Here is a 17088-nt window from a genome sequence, read left to right on the forward strand (position 1 = left end):
AGAATTTTCCACAGTTTATTGTGATCCACACAGTTGAATGCTTTGGCGTAGTCAGTAAAGCAGAAATAGATGTTTTTCTGGAATCTCTTGCTTTTCAATGATCCAGCAGATGTTAGTTATTTCATCTCTGATTCCTCTGCCTTTTCTAGAACCAGCTTGAACATCTGGAAGTTCACCGTTCACATATTGCTGAAGCCTGGCATGGAGAATTTTGAGCATTACTTTACTAGCGTGTGAGATGAGTGCAATTGTGCGGGAGTTTGAACGTTATTTGGGATTGCCTTTCTTAGGGATTAGAATGAAAACTCACCTCTCCAGTCCTGTGGCCACTGCTGAGTTTTGCTAATTTGCTGGCATATTGAGTGCAGCACTTTCACAGAATCATCTTTTAGGATTTGAAATAGCTCAACTGGAATTCCATCATATCCACTAGCTTTGCTCGTAGTGATGCTTCCTAAGGCCCACCTGACTTCACATTCCAGGATGTGTGGCTCTAGGTGAGTGATATATCTGGGTCATGAAGGTCTTTTTTGTACAGTTCTTCTGTGTATTCTTGCCATCTTTGTGTGAAATGTTCCCTTGGTATCTCTAATTTTCTTGAAGAGATCTCTAGTCTTTCCCATTCTGTAGTTTCCTCTATTTTTTTTGCATTGATCACTCAAGAAGGCTTTCTTGTCTCTCCTGGCTATTCTTTGGAACTCTGCGCTCACATGGGAATATCATTCCTTTTCTCCTTTGCTTTTCACTTCTCTTCTTTTCACAGCTAAGTAAGATGGTAGGTGTTGTGAGAGGGTATCAGAGGGCAGACACACTAAAACCATAATCACAGAAAACTAGCCAATCTGATCACAGGACCACAGTCGTGTCTAACTCAATGAAACTAAGCCATGCTGTGTGTGGCCACCCAAGATGGACGGGTCATGGTGGAGAGGTCTGATAGAATGCGGTCCACTGGAGGAGGGAATGGCAAACCACTTCAGAATTCTTGCCTTGAGAACCCCATGAACAGTAGGAAAAGGCAAATTAATAGGATACTGAAAGAGGAACTCCCCAGGTCGGTAGGTGCCCAGTATGCTACTGGAGATCAGTGGAGAAATAACTCCAGACAGAATGAAGGGATGGAGCCAAATCAAAAACAATACCCAGTTGTGGATGTGACTGGTGATAGAAGCAAGGTCTGATGCTGTAAAGAGCATTATTGCATAGGAACCTGGAATGTTAGGTCCATGAATCAAGGCAAATTGGAAGTGGTCAAACAGGAGATGGCAAGAGTGAATGTCGACATGCTAGGAATCAGCAAACTAAAATGGACTGGAATAGGTGAATTTAACACAGATGACCATTATATCTACTACTGTGGGCAGGAATCGCTTAGAAGAAATGGAGTAGCCATCATAGTCAACAAAAGAGTCTGATATGCAGTACTTAGATGCAATCTCAAAAATGACAGAATGATCTCTGTTCATTTCCAAGGCAAACCATTCAATATCACGGTAATCCAAGCTTATGCTCCAACCAGTAATGCTGAAAAGCTGAAGTTGAACAGTTCTATGAAGACCTACAAGACCTTTTAGAACTAACACCCAAGTAAGATGTCCTCTTCATTATAGGGAACTGGAATGCAAAAGTAGGAAGTCAAGAAACACCTGGAGTAACAGGCAAATTTGGCCTTGGAGTACAGAATGAAGCAGGGCAAAGGCTAATAGAGTTTTGCCAAGAGGACTCACTGATCATAGCAAACACTGTCTTCCAACAACACAAGAGAAGACTCTACACATGGACATCACCAGATGGTCGACACCGAAATCAGATTGATTATATTCTTTGCAGCCAAAGGTGGAAACAAAACAAGACCAGGAGCTGACTGTGGCTCAGATCATGAACTTCTTATTGCCAAATTCAGACTTAAACTGAAGAAAGTAGGGGAAACCACTAGATCATTCAGCTATGACCTAAATTAAATCTCTTATGATTATACAGTGGAAGTGAGAAATAGATTTAAGGGACTAGATCTGATAGACAGAGAGCCTGATGAACTATGGACAGAGGTTCATGACATTGTACAGGAGACAGGGATCAAGACCATCCCCATGGAAAAGAAATGCAAAAAAGGCAAAATGGTTGTCTGAGAAGGCCTTACAAATAGCTGTGAAAGGGAAGAATAAGTACATAGCAAAGACTTTGAGATCTGAACTATTGCATAATCCCATAACCAAACACCAGATAAGCCACTGAGAGGTGCATGAATGGGACAGACATAAAGCAGCATGGTGAAACTTGAAAAATGAACTAATATTAGAGCCACCGACCACATAAGCTAAGACAAAAATTTCAGTCTGAAGCTAATCAAGTTGGTCACCTGCCAAAAGAAACAAAACCTCCAACCTTCTACACATGATGACAACCTGATATTTAAACATCCAGGAAATACTCCAAAATCACTCAAAGTTACGGTAATCCAAAGAAAGTTGGAGTGCCTATAGTATTATCAGAAAAAATATCCTTGATGATAAAAAAAATTATCAGGAAGGAAAAGGAATGTTACACAACAATAAAAGTGTCAATTTACCAAGACATAACAATCCTAAATGTTCATGAACCTAATAGTAAAGCATCAAAATACATGAGGCAAAAACTGAGAGTTCAAAAAAAAAGAACTATTATAAATAAGCCCATAGTTATATTTGGAGATTTCAACATTCCTCTCACAATAATTGATAGAACAGCCAGGCAGGAAATCATTATGTGTACAGATGACCTGAACATCACTATCACTCAACTTGACCTAATTGACATTTATAAAATGTTCTGACAACAGCAGAATACACATTCTCCTCAAGTACACATAGCATATTCACCATGATAGATCTCATTATAGGCAATAAAATAAAACCATGTTTCAGATCATAAGAGAATGGCTTTAGAAACTCACATCTTAAATATGTCTGAAAAAACTAAAAATTGTTTGGGAAATAAGCAAACCACTTCTAAATAATTCATGAGTCAAAGCAGAAGTATTAAGGAAATTAAAAACTATCTTGAAACATTAAATGAAATAAAATGCAACATTTCAAACTTCATGAGATTCACCTGAAGCATGGCTTAAAGGAAAATTCTTAACTTTAAATAGTTCTAGTCAAAAAGAAGAAAGGTCTCAAATCAATAATGCATGCTTTCCTCATTAAGCAACTAAAAAAAGAAAGGTAAGATAAATCCAAAGCAAGAAGAAAGAAATCAATAAAAAAAATCATCAATTAATGAGATAGAAAACAAAGCAATAGAGAAAACCAATAAAACCAAAAGATGGTTCTCTGAAAAGATTCACAAAATTGATAAAACTCTAGATTGATTGAGAGACACTTACCATTATCAGAAATGAAACGGTGAAAATCAATGCAGATTCTACAAATATTACAAATTTCTGTCCATAAATTGGACAAATTCAATGAAATTAAACCAGTTCTTTGCAAACACAAGGTAATAAATTTCACACAAGAACAAACAGATAGCTTGAATCACCCTACATTGTTAAGGAAATTGAATTCTGAATAAAATACCACTCAATAAGAAAAACTCTAGCGAAAGGTGAGTTTCACGGGTAAATTCTACCAACATTTAAGAAATAAATACCATTTTCACAAAATCTCTTTCAGAAAATAGAATAGGAAGACATATTTTCCAGGTTATTTTTTGGGCCCAGAATTGCCATTTACCAAAAGCAGGCAAAGAAATTACAAGAAATAAAAATAGTTCAATATATTTTATAAGGATAACCATGATCTTCAACAAGATAATAGCAAATTGAATCCAGGAATATATAAAAAGGGAAATACATCACAACCAAGTGGGCTTTATTAAGATTATAGAGCCTTAATTATTTGAAAGTCAATCAATGTAATTAAAGACATTAACTAATTAATATGAAGAAAATGTATTTAACAAAATTCAGTATCTAGTCACTTTGGAAATCAGTTTGGCAGTTTCTTATAAAGTAAGTAAAATATAAACTTATTATGATTCAGCAGTCCAACTCATCATTTACCCAGATGAAATGAGAATCTACGTTCACATAAAAATCTGTACATAAATGTTTACAGCAACTTTATTCATAGTCACCAATAATTGGAAACTACCCAAATGATACACAAACTGTGGTAGATTCATACAATAGAGTACTATTTAGTACCAAAAAACAACAACTATTGATATTTATGATAACATGGATGAATCTTAAATGCATTATGTAGAGTGAAAGAAGTCGGGCTTAAATGGCTATATACTGTATGACTCCAATTATGTGACAACATGAAACAGGCAAACTTTCAGAAATGGAACAGTATTTCCTCAGTATGGGGGAGGGTGGAGGAGGAATTGACTATAAAGGGGTAGCGTGAAGAAATATTTTGACATAGTGGAACAACAGTGCTATATGTTAATTGTAGCGGTGTTCACACAACTCGATATATTTGTTAAAACTTATAGAAATGTGAAGCAAAAAAGAATGTCTTTTACTGTGTGTAAATTAAAAACAAACTTTAAAAATTTAGAGAATTAAAAAATAAACAAATTTAGAATACCCAGAACATTTTCGGAAGTTTAACTCATTGTTAAAACTAGGTAGTTCTCTTCACATTCTTGTCAGTTTTCAATAAAATCTATATATTTTTTTCCTCTTCACATGCCTTAAGTTGCCTCTCTTCTGACCCAATATATAATTGATATTGACTAAGTATGGAATAATAAGATGAAAGTTGTTTTTTTTTTTTAATTCAGAATTTAAGGCATTATTTCTTTGTTTTCCTAGCAATGAATGTTGCTGTGTATAGTCTGATAATGTCATCCAAATTCCTAGTGCTGTATGTACATAATCTGTCTTTTCTTCCTGGAAACTTATTTATTTATTTATTTTCTTACTGAAGGATAATTGCTTTACAGAATTTTGCTGTTTTCTGTCAAACCTCAACATGAATCAGCCATAGATGTACATATATCCCCTCCCTTTTGAACTTCCCTCCCATCTCCCTCCCCATCCCACCCCTGTAGGTTGATACAGAGCCCCTGCTTGAGTTTGCCAAGCCACACAGCAAATTCCTGTTGGCTATCTATCTTACACATGGTGATGTAAGTTTCCGTCTTACTCTTTCCATACATCTCACCCTCTCCTCCCCTCTCCCCATGTCCATACTATTCTCTATGTCTGTTTCTCTATTGCTGCCCTGTAAATAAATTCTTCAGCACCATTTTTCTAGATTCCATACAAATATGTTAGAATACAATATTTATCTTTCTCTTTCTGACTTACATCACTCTGTATAATAGGCTCCAGGTTCATCCACCTCTTTAGAACTGACTCAAATTCATTCCTTTTTATGGCTGAGTAATATTCCATTCTGTATATGTACAACAACTTCTTTATCCATTCACCTATTGATGGACATTTAGGTTGGTTCCATGTTCTAGCTATTGTAAATAGTGCTGCAATGAACAATGGGATACATGTGTCTTTTTCAGTTTTTGTTTCCTCAGGATATATGCCTAGGAGTGGGATTGCTATGTCATATGGTGGTTTTATTCCCAGCTTTTTAAGGACTCTCCATAACGTCTTCCATAGTGGCTATATCAATTTACATTCCCACCAACAGTGCAAGAGCATTCCCCTTTCTCCACACCCTCTCCAGTCTATTTGTAGACTTTTTGATGATGGCCATTCTGACTGGTGTGAGGTGATATCTCATTGTAGCTTTGATTTGCATTTCTCTAAGTGACTGAACTGAACTGAATAATGGCCGATGTTGAGCATCTTTTCACATGTTTGTTAGCCATCTGTATATCTTCTTTGGAGAAAAGTCTGCTTGGGTCTTTTCCCCACTTTTTGATTGGGTTGTTTGTTTTTCTGGTATTGAGTTGTATGAGCTGCTTGTATATTTTGGAAATAAATCCTTTGTCAGTTGTTTCATTTGCTATTATTTTCTTCCATTCTGAGGGTTGTCTTTTCACTTTGCTTATAGTTTCCTTTGCTGCGCAAAAGCTTTTAGGTTTAATAAGGCCCCACTTTTTTACTTTTGTTTTTATTTCTGTTACTCTAGAAGGTGGGTCATAGAGGATCTTGCTTTGATTTACGCCATCGACTGTTCTGCCTATGTTTTCCTCTAAGAGTTTCATAGTTTCTGGTCTTACATTTAGGTCTTTAATCCATTTTGAGTTTATCTTTGTGTATGGTGTTAGGAAGTGTTCTAATTTCATTCTTTTACATGTAGCTGTCCAGTCTTTCCAGCACCATTAATTGAAGAGGCTTCTTTGTCCCATTGCATATTCTTGACTCCTTTGTCAAAAATAAGGTACCCATAGGTGCATGGGTTTATTTCTGGGCTTTGTATCTTGTTCCATTGGTCTATATTTCTGTTTTTGCACCAGCACCATAGTGTCTTGATAACTGCAGCTTTGTGGTATAATCTGAACTGAGGAAGGTTGATTCCTCCAGCTCCATTCTTCTTTTTCAAGACTGCTTTGGCTATTTGGGGTCTTTTGTGTTTCCATATGAATTGTGAAATTTTTTGTTCTAGTTCTGTGAAAAAAGCCATTGGTAATTTGATAGGGATCTGATTGAATCCATAGATTTCATTTGATAATATAGTCATTTTCACAATATTGATTCTTCCTGCCCAGGAATATGGAATATCTCTCCATCTGTTTATGTTTTATTTCTTTCATCAGTGTCTTATAATTTTCTGTGTATAGTTCTTTTGTCCCCTTAGGTGAGTTTATTCCTAGATATACAATTCTTTTTGTTTGAATGGTGAATGGGATTGTTTCCTTAATTTTGCTTTCTGATTTTTCATTGTTAGTATATAGAAATGCAAGTGATTTCTGTGTATTGATTTTGTATACTGCAACTTTGCTAAGTTCACTGATTAGCTCTATTAATTTTGTGATACAATCTTTAGGGTTTTCTACGTACAGTATCAAGTCATATGCAAAAAGTCAGAGCTTTACTTCTTCTTTTCCACTCTGGATTCCTTTTATTTATTTTTCTTCTCTGATTGCTGTAGCTAGGACTTCCAGAACTATGTTGAATAATGGTGGTGAAAGTGGATACCCTTGTCTTGTTCCTGATCTCAGGAGGAATGCTTTCAGTTTTTCGCCATTGAGAATAATGTTTGCTGTAGACTTATCATCATATATAGCCTTTACTACGTTGAGGTAGGTTCCTTTTATGCCCATTTTTTGAAGAGTTTTAATCATAAATGGGTGCTGAATTTTGTCAAAGGCTTTTTATGCATCTATTGAGATGATCATATGGTTTTTATCTTTCAATTTGTTAATTGATATATCACACTGATTGATTTGTGTATATTGAAGAATCCTTGCATTCCTGGAATAAACCCAACTTGATCATGGTATATGAGCTTTCTGATGTGTTGCTGAATTCTGCTGGCTAAAATTTTGTTGAGGATTTTGCATCCATGTTCATCAGTGATATTGGCCTGTAGTTTTTTTGTGTGTGCTGTTTTTGTCTGGTTTTGGTATCAGGGTGATGGTGGCCTCGTAGAATGAGTTTGGAAGTGCTCCTTCCTCTGCAATTTTTTGAAAGAGTTTTAGAGGATAGGCATTAGCCCTTTAAAAGTTTGACAGAATTCTCCTGTGAAGCCATCTGGTCCTGGGCTTTTGCTTTTAGGGAGATGTTTTGATCACAGCTTCAATTTCAGTGCTTGTAATTGTGTTGTTCATAATTTCTATTTCTTCCTGATTCAGTCTTGGAAGATTGAACTTTTCTAAGAATCTGTCCATGTCTTCCAGGTTATCCAGTTTATTGCCATATAGTCATTCATAATAGTCTTATAATCCTTTGTATTTCTGCATTGTCTTTTTATCCTCTCCTTTCCCACTTGCAATTTTGTTGATTTGAGTCTTTTCTCTTTTTTTCTTGATGAGTCTGGCTAGAGATTTGTCCATTTTGTTTATCTTCTCAATGAACCAGCTTTTAGATTCATTAATCTTTACTATTGTTTCTTTAAGTTCTTTTTCATTTATTTCTGCTTGGATCTTGATGATTTCTTTCCTTCTAATAACTTTAGGGCTTTTTTGTTCTTCTTTTTCCAGTTATTTTAAGTGTAAAGTTAGGTTGTCTATTTGATGTTTTGTTTCTTGAAGTAGGATTGTATTGCTGTAAAATTCCCTCTTAGAACTGCTTTTGCTTCGTCCCATAGGTGTTGAACTGTCATTTTTTCGTTGGCATTTGTTTCTAGAAATTTTTTTATTTTCCTTTTGATTTCTTCAGTAATTGATTATTTAGAAATGTGTTGTTTAATCTCCATGTGTTTGTGTTCCTTACAGTTTTTTCTTGTAATTGATATCTAGTTTCATGTTGTGGTGGTTGGAGAAGATGCCTGATATGATTTCAATTTTCTTAAATTTACTGAGATTTGGTTTATGACCCAAAATGTGGTCTATCCTGGAGAATGTTCCATGTACATTTGAAAATAAGGTGTATTCTTCTGCATTTGGATGGCATGTCTTGAAGATATCAATGAGATCCATCTCATCTAAAGTATCATTTAAGACTTGTGTTTCCTTATTAATTTTCTGTTTTGATGATCTGTCCGTTGGTGTGATAGGGGTGTTAAACTCTCCTACTATGACTGTGTTACTGTCAATTTCTCCTTTTAAGTTTGCTAGTGCTTATCTTATGTATTGAGGTGTTCCTATGTTGGGTGCATAGATACTTACAATTGTTATGTCTTCCTCTTGGATTGATCCCTTGATCATTATGTAGTGTCCTTCCTTATCTCTTGCAATCTTCATTTTAAGGTCTATTTTGTCTGATATGAGGGTTGTTACTCCAGCTTTCTTTTGCTTCCCATTTGCATGGAATATATTTTTCCATCCTCTCACTTTCAGTCTATATGTGTCTTGAGGTCTGATGTGGGTTTCCTGTAGACAGCAAGGGTCTTGTTTTTGCATCCATTCAGCTAGTCTGTGTCTTTTGATTGGAGCATTTAATCAATTTACATTTAAAGTAGTTATTGATATATATGTTCCTATTGACATTTTTTCAATTTTTTATAGTTGACTGTGTAGATCTTTTTTCTTCTCTTGTATTTCTTTTTTTTTTTTTAGTTGGAGGCCAATTACTTTACAATATTGTAGTGGTTTTTGTCATACATTGACATGAATCAGCCATGGATTTACATGTATTCCCCATCCCGATCCCCACTCCCACTTCCCTCTCTACCCGACCCCTCTGGGTCTTCCCAGTGCACCAGGCCCGAGCACTTGTCTCATGCATCCAACCTGGGCTGATGATCTGTTTCACCCTAGATAATATACATGTTTCGATGCTGTTCTCTCGAAACATCCCACCCTCGCCTTCTCCCACAGAATCCAAAAGTCTGTTCTGTACATCTGTGTCTCTTTTTCTGTTTTGCATATAGGGTTATCATTACCATCTTTCTTCTCTTATATTCCTTGACTATATAAATCCCTTTAACATTTGTTGTTAAAACTGGTTTGGTGGTACTGAATTCTCTTAACTTTTGCTTGTCTGAAAATTCTCTAACAATTTTGAATGAGATCCTTGCTGGGTACTGTAATCTTGGTTGCAGATTTTTCCCTTTTAGTACTTTAAACATATCCTGCTGTTCTCTTCTTGCCTGCAGAGTTTCTGCTGAAAGATCAGTTGTTCAGCATATAGGGTTTCCATTGCATGTTACTTGTTGCTTTTTCCTTGCTGCTTTTAATATTCTTTCTGCGTGTTTAGTCTTTGTTAGTTTGAATAGTATGTGTCTTGGTGTGTTTCTCCTTGGGTTTATCTTGTATGGGACTCTTTGTGTCTCTTGAACTTGATTGACTATTTCCTTTTCCGTGTTGGGGAAAATTTCAACTATAATCTCGTCAAAAATTTTCTCATATGCTTTCTTTTCTCTTCTTCTGGGACCCCTATAGTTCAAATGTTGGTGTGTTTGATATTGTTCCAGAGGTCTCTGAGACTATCCTCAGTTCTTTTCATTCTTTTGACTTTACTCTGCTCTTTGGAAGTTATTTCCACCATTTTATCTTCTAGTTCACTGATTCTTTCTTCTGCTTCAGATATTCTGCTATTGACTCCTTCTAGAGTATTTTTTGAAGAAGGCAATGGCACCCCACTCCAGTACTCTTGCCTGGAAAAATCCCATGGATGGAGGAGCCTGGTAGGCTGCAATCCATTGGGTCGCTACGAGTCGGACACGACTGAGCGACTTCACTTTCACTTTTCACTTTCATGCATTGGAGAAGGAAATGGCAACCCACTCCAGTGTTCTTGCTTGGAGAATCCCAGGGACGGGGGAGCCTGGTGGGCTGCCGTCTACGGGGTCGCACAGAGTCGGACACAACTGAAGCGACTTAGCAGCAGCAGCAGAGTATTTTTAATTTCAGTAATTGTGTTGTTTGTCTCTGTATGTTTAGTCTTTAATTCTTGTATGTCTTTGTTAATTGATTCTTGAATTTTCTCCATTTTGTTTTCAAGTTTTTTGATCATCTTTACTATCATTATTCTGAATTCTTTTTCAGGTAGTTTGCCTGTTTCCTCTTCATTTATTTGGATTTCTGTGTTTCTAGTTTGTTCCTTAATTTGTCTAATATTTCACTGCCTTTCACTGATTTTTTTTTTTTTAACTTATTGGGTTTGAGGTCCCCTTTTCCCAGGCTTCATGGTTGAATTCTTTCTTCCTTTTGGTTTCTGCCCTCCTAAGGTTGGTCAGTGATTTGTGTAAGCTTCATATAGGGTGAGATTTGTACTGAGTTTTTTTTTTGTTGTTGTTGTTGCTTGCTTGTTTGTTTATTTTTCCTCTGATGAGTAAGGCTGGGTGAGGTGGTAATCCTGTCTGCTGATGATTGGGTTTGTATTTTGATTTGTTTGTTGTTGACATGAACCTTCCTGCACAGGGTGCTACTGGTTGTTGGGTGATGCGGTGTCTTGCATTCAGGCGGTTTCCTTGGTGTGAGTTCTCTCTATTTGATAATTCCTAGGGTTAGTTCTCTGGTAGTCTAGGGTCTTGGAGTCAGTGCTCCCACTCCAAAGACTCAGAGCTTGATCTCTGGTCAGGAACGAAGATTCCACAAGTGGTTTGTTATAGCATTAAGTGAGATTAAAACAAATACCCAAAAATGAGGAACCAAAGATGAACCCCAGCCAAATGGCAGTCACAAAATCAGGCAAATAATAATTAAAATATTGGAATAAGCACATATACATATACACCCATGACCAAAGTCAAAACAGTCCAACAAAAATAAAGTACCATAGATTGGCCCAGGGACAAACAAAGGAACAAAGGAAATAAAAATTATATCCATCAGTTAAGAACAAAACTAACTAAAGCACAAACTGGAAAACAAAACTAAATAAATGTGCTAATTGGGGAATAAAGCAATGAAAACAAAACTAACAAATATATTGTGAGGAAAGGAAAGAAAAAACAGATATGCAAAGTTAAATAGAGGTAGATGAGGAAGATTTATATGCTTTAAAGATTAACTGCAAGGGAAAAGAACAGTACAAAAGGCAAACAAAGGAATAAATGTAGAAAAAATATAATAGGTTTAAAGAAATTAAAATTATAAAAAGGAGAAAAGAGAAAAGAAGAAAAAAGGAAAAAAAAAAAGAAAACTCTGCAGAACTGCAAAAGCCCAATGTAGAGGCAGAGGTTTATAACAACAATAAAAAGTGTGACTGAATATACACATACACATATATAACCATATGCAAAATCAAAACAGTTCAATAAAAATAAGGTACAATAGATTGACCCAGGAAATGAAGGAAACCAAAAATTATATCTAACTGTTAAGAACAAAACTAACTAAAGCACAAACTGGAAAACAAATCTAAAGCAAGGTGCCAATTGGGGAATAAAGCAATGAAAATAAAATTAACAAATATGTTGTGAGAAAAGGAAAGAAAGAAAAGAAAGAATAGATACGCAAAGTTAAATATATATAGATAAAGAACATTTATATACATTAAAAATTAACTGCAAGGGGGAAAGAACAGTAGGAAAAGCAAACAAAGTAATAAATGTAGAAGAAAAAATAGGTCTAAAAATTAAGAAAAGAAAACAAAAGAAAAAAGGAAAACTCCACAGAACTGCAAAAGAGCAATGTAGAGGCAAAGGCTTATAACAATTAAAAAATGTGACTGAGAAAAAAAGAAACCTCAAAAACTTAATTAGATTTCATAGTGCCAATAAAATCAACAACTACAACAGAGGGGGAGAAAAAAGAAAGAAAAAAATCCAAAAGAATCTACAGAACAAGTCAAAACACAAGAATAATAAATGCTTTTCTGGAGTCAGTGCTGTGAGAGTCCTTTCCCTCGCTGGGAGTCACCATCCACCTCACCTCCCTAGGACGCCCTCCAACACTGTAGTGATCTCTGGACCTGCTGTGGGGGCAGCTCAGATTCTAACCTGGTCCTACTCCTGTGTGTTCTTTTTGTGGGAGCTCTCAATGTCCTTTTATATATTCCATAGACACAGAGCCCGCCTTGTTGATCGTGTGGATTTAATCTGCAGCTTGTACAGCTGGTGGGAAGGTTTTGGGTCTTCTTCCTTAGCCACACTGACCCTGGGTCTCAACTGTGGCTTTATTTCCACCTCTGCATGTGGGTCGTCACTGGGGTTTGCTCCTGAGGCTGCCTTGGAGGACTTGGGTTTGCCCCTGAGAGGGCCAGGTGTGGAGGTGGTGCAGCTGCTTGGGTTGCAGGGGTTCTGGCAGCACCAGGTACTCAGGGGGTTGGCGGCTAGGGCAGCAGGAGGGAGAGTGCTCTAGAAGGGGATGGCAACCAGCATTGGCCAATACGCTCCAGTGTTCTTGCTGAGAACCCCCCTGACTGAGAAGCCTGGCAGGCCACTGTCTACAGGGTCGCAAAGATTTGGACATGACCAAAGTGAGCCTGTGTGCATAGACGCAAGACTTTTTTTGGCCTGTGGCAGCTCTGCCCTAGTGAGAGTTGAGCGTGAAGGTGGCACAGCCACTTGGCTTTCAGGGATCTTGGCAACGCTAAGTGTGCAGGGACATGGACTGCCTCCACCACAGGAGTTATGGCCCTAGCAGAGTTTTTCTTGAGCCTCTTGTAGCTGGCGACCAGAAGGCCTCTTTGGCCAGTCTTTCTCCATAACTCTGCCTGTTCAGGCACTCAGAGGTCCTTCTCTGTTTTTCACCCCCTCAGTCACATAGAGGGGCCCCCTGGCTGGGGTCCCACTCTGTGGATCTGCATGTCAGGCACTTAAAGGGGCGCCTGCGTGGGGTCCTACTCTGTAGTTCAGTGCGTCAGGCGTTCCATGGGCCAGCCTCTCTATTGTTCAGTTGCCGATGCTGGCGTGTGGGGGGAAAGAGAGGCTATGGTGATGGCTCCACCCCCTGGCTTGACTCAGCAGTATCGCCTTGTTTCCATGGCTGCCTGGCTTTCCTCCACAGGCATTTCCCACCACAATCTCCTCCCTCACATCCTCTTGAACCATCTCTGCATTCAACAGCAGCCCCCACCCTGGGATTGCTCCACAATCCCTAAACTCCAGTTCCCAACCGCTGCACCTTCCAGCAGACTTGCATTCCTGTCCAGGGAATGTGTGGCTGCAGCAAGGACTGTCTGATTCTCATTCCATTTAGGCTGCCACAGATCAGCTGTTTCACTCTCAGCCTTAAAAGTTTCTCCTCTGACTCAGACAATTGCCTGGATATGGGGATCAGACCCCTGCTTCAGTTCTGCCACCCACCGAGGGCAGGACCAGTCCTCCTAACACTCCCGTTTTTCCCCCTAGTTCCTTCGTCCTGCCGAGTTTTGTGTGGGTCTCCATACTCTTTTCCGCTGGTCAGGTACTCCTGTCTGCGCTCAGCTGGTGTTCTGCATGCACTTCTGTGTCTGAAGGTGCATTCCTGATGCATCCGTGGGGAGAGATGTACTCCACGTCCACCTACTGCTCTGCTATATTGTTCTCTCCCTGGAAGCTTTTTGAATGCAATTTTTTAACCTGGTACTTTGAAATCTCCAGATGATATCCCCTTATGTGGTTATGATCCAGTCATTTTTCTGGCATCTATAACACCTTGCAATCTACTTACTGGTATCTTGATTTGGGAATATTTTCTTGTCATCTTTATTTTCTTCCCTTTTTTTCCTCTTTTCTCTCTTTCTGGAACCCTTACTATCCAAATAGTTGATTTCCTGGATTTTAAGATTTTTCTTAATTTCTTTTTTAGTAACATATTTGATTTTTTTGCACTTTCAGAGACTAAACTTCCTTCCAAAGTCTTAATTCAGTTAATTAAAAGTTAAGACAATTTCCATGAGATATCCCTCCCCAAAGTCCTACTTTATTTTGATTTTTTCCAAGTAGGATTTTTTTTTTTTTTTAGTGTTGTTCTATATATAGAGGATGTCTTTTTATCCCTCTGAGGTTGTTATGTATTTTTTTCCTCATCTTGCATTGTCTCTATGTCTACTGAATTATTTCTCTGTTTTAATTTTGTTTCTTTTAATCTTTGAGATAAAAAAGGTGACAAGAAGATTTATATATGAGTGGGGCTTTAGGATGAAATTCCCTACTGTGTGACCAGGTGGCAAGTTATCTTTTCTATTAGGGGATCCTGATCTGCTAGTTTATGGAAGTATTTTATTTGGAGTCGCTCAGACTTTTTCAGAGAAGAATGCCCTTCTGTATTTATGACTGGATATTTGTTTGTAAAACCAGAGCTGGGGAAAGCAGCGGAGGCACCATCATTCTGATTGGAGTCTACACTTTATCATGATTTTTACCTTTGCCCCTCATTCCAGATTTCCACTGTGCCTAGTAGCCCTAATTCCTAAATACTTCTGTTCAATTTCTTGAGAAAAAACTTCTGATCTCCTGCTGGTGGAATATGCCACAAAGAGAAAGAGAAATCAATGCTGTGATGAATAATATAGAGGTAGGGGACCTTGAATTCTGTAGTGGCTAATTTTGTGTTAAGTTGACTGGGCCACAAGGTCGAGGACATCTGGTTAAAAATGATTTCTAGGTGTGTCTGCAGGGTTGTTTTTGATGAGGTAAGCATTTGAATCTGTGGCTCAGTAAAGCAGATTGCTCTTCACAGTGTAGGTGGGTTCTACCCTCAACCCTCCAATGAGTTGAGGGTCTGAGTAAAAGCAAAAGTTGAAGGAAGGGAGAATTCCTCCTCTCTGACTGACTACTTGATCTGATCAATCTTCTCTCACTCTCACATTTGGACCAAGATTTATACCATTATCTCCTCTAATTCTCAAAACTTTGGACATGGACTGGGACTAGACCCCAAGCTTTCCTGAGTTTTCACATTTGGTTTTGTTTCCCTGGCGAACCCCGACTAATTATAGATCCCAACCACTTTTTTTTTTTTTTCAAGACTTTCAGCTAATCCCATGATTTCAGCTTTGAACTTTATCCCTTCTTGCCCTTATTCACAAACCTGAAAGTCTGTTAAGTGCTCGGACACTGAGGTTCTCTGCAGAGCAAATTTGTTTCTTTGTGTCATCATCTCCCTCTGCTAACTACCACTTTGGCAAGTGCATCTCCCAAGGCAAATTTTGCTTTCATAATTGTGTTAACAATCTACCTTCTCTTGTTGTCATCTGCTTTGTCATTTTTCTTGCTCTTTTAAAAAAATAAATATGCCCTTTTAATTATTTTTGGCACCAATTTAATATATTTGGGGAGAAGCAATCTTTAAACCCAACTAAAAATATTTTTTCTGTTGTCATCCACAAGAATCTTCTTAAAGATATCTTAGAGACAGTCTCAAATGGATATTTGCTCAATTTCTGAAAAACCTTACACATTTTTAGCTGCATATAAATATGTAATCTAAGACATATTCCCTTATGCCATTCACCTAGGCTTGAGTCATGGGGATGTTAACAGACAAGAAATTTGACAACATCCACTTACCTATTTATACTTCTTCCTTGAGTTCTTTAGAATGAACTCAAATGTCACATCTTTCATGATGTCTTCACTGATAATTATGAGTAGAGTTGAGGTTTTGTTTTTTTTTAATTCACTTCTTGCACACTATAAACTTTTTTATTACAGTGTTTTACACTCTGTTCTATAAATGTTTGTTTAGGGCAACGTCTCCCACAGTTGACCGGAACTGTGAAAATTTAGAGCCCTATCTTACATTACTTTGTATTACTTTTGCCTCTTATATTACTATACCCACAAGTATGTTTGCTGAAAAAATAAATAAAGGTCTCTGGTGTCCCTTAAACTTGACCATTTCCCCCCGAAAAGGTAGGCAATCATGTGGATAGATGAGAAAAATCTGTTGAGTGAATTATCGATTAATTAACATATCCCACATGAGCTGTGGGAGGGCATGGCAACCCACTCCAGTATTCTTGCTTGGAGAATCCCATGGAGAGAGGAGCCTGGAGGGCTACAGTTCATAGGATCGCAGAGTAGGACACCAATGAAATGACTTAGCATGCATGCACCCCACATTAGACAGATATCATCATGTGTTTGATAGAAGATATACTCAAGAAGAAAGGACTATTTTTGCCCTGAACATCTAAGAATTCAATTATTTGAGTTTTTCTAATTATTTTAATCACTAGTTCTCCAAATCAGTATAGATTATTTTTGAAATGATTTTAAAAAGACATATAATTTTCAATATGTCATAAAGGAATCCTTCAGAATTGAAATATTTTATAACATGTTGATTATTTCAGTCAGTGTGCATGTGTGTATATGGGACGTAACTGTGTGTGTGCGTGTGTGTGTGTAGATGAAAGGCAGTTCATTTGGTTAGGGCAAAAATATGATGTGGGAATACTCAGATTTCTTTCTCTACCATTGACTTGACACAGAGAGGCGAAAATTTCATATTACTTTTGACTTGGAAACCTTGATGTTACGTTGTTTTCCTCTTAAATTGCTAATTTTGAATTGAAAGAGGATCACATTCAAACCATGGTCATTGCTCAACAACAAAAGAGTACACAAAAATAAAGGGATTCCATGAAGAATCTGATACAATCGTAAAGGTTATCCAATAATTTATCTCCCCTAATTATTTTACAGCTATTTC

General features: G+C 37.5%; 1 protein-coding gene across 1 annotated transcript in view; it reads right to left on the reverse strand.

The window, feature by feature from the left end:
* USH2A (usherin) overlaps positions 1–17088 on the reverse strand; it is an 890339-nt gene that overhangs the window by 250220 nt on the left and 623031 nt on the right. The window lies entirely within an intron of this gene.

Source organism: Cervus elaphus, chromosome 14 (assembly GCF_910594005.1).
Source record: "Cervus elaphus chromosome 14, mCerEla1.1, whole genome shotgun sequence".
In the NCBI taxonomy this organism is placed as follows: Eukaryota; Metazoa; Chordata; class Mammalia; order Artiodactyla; family Cervidae; genus Cervus; species Cervus elaphus.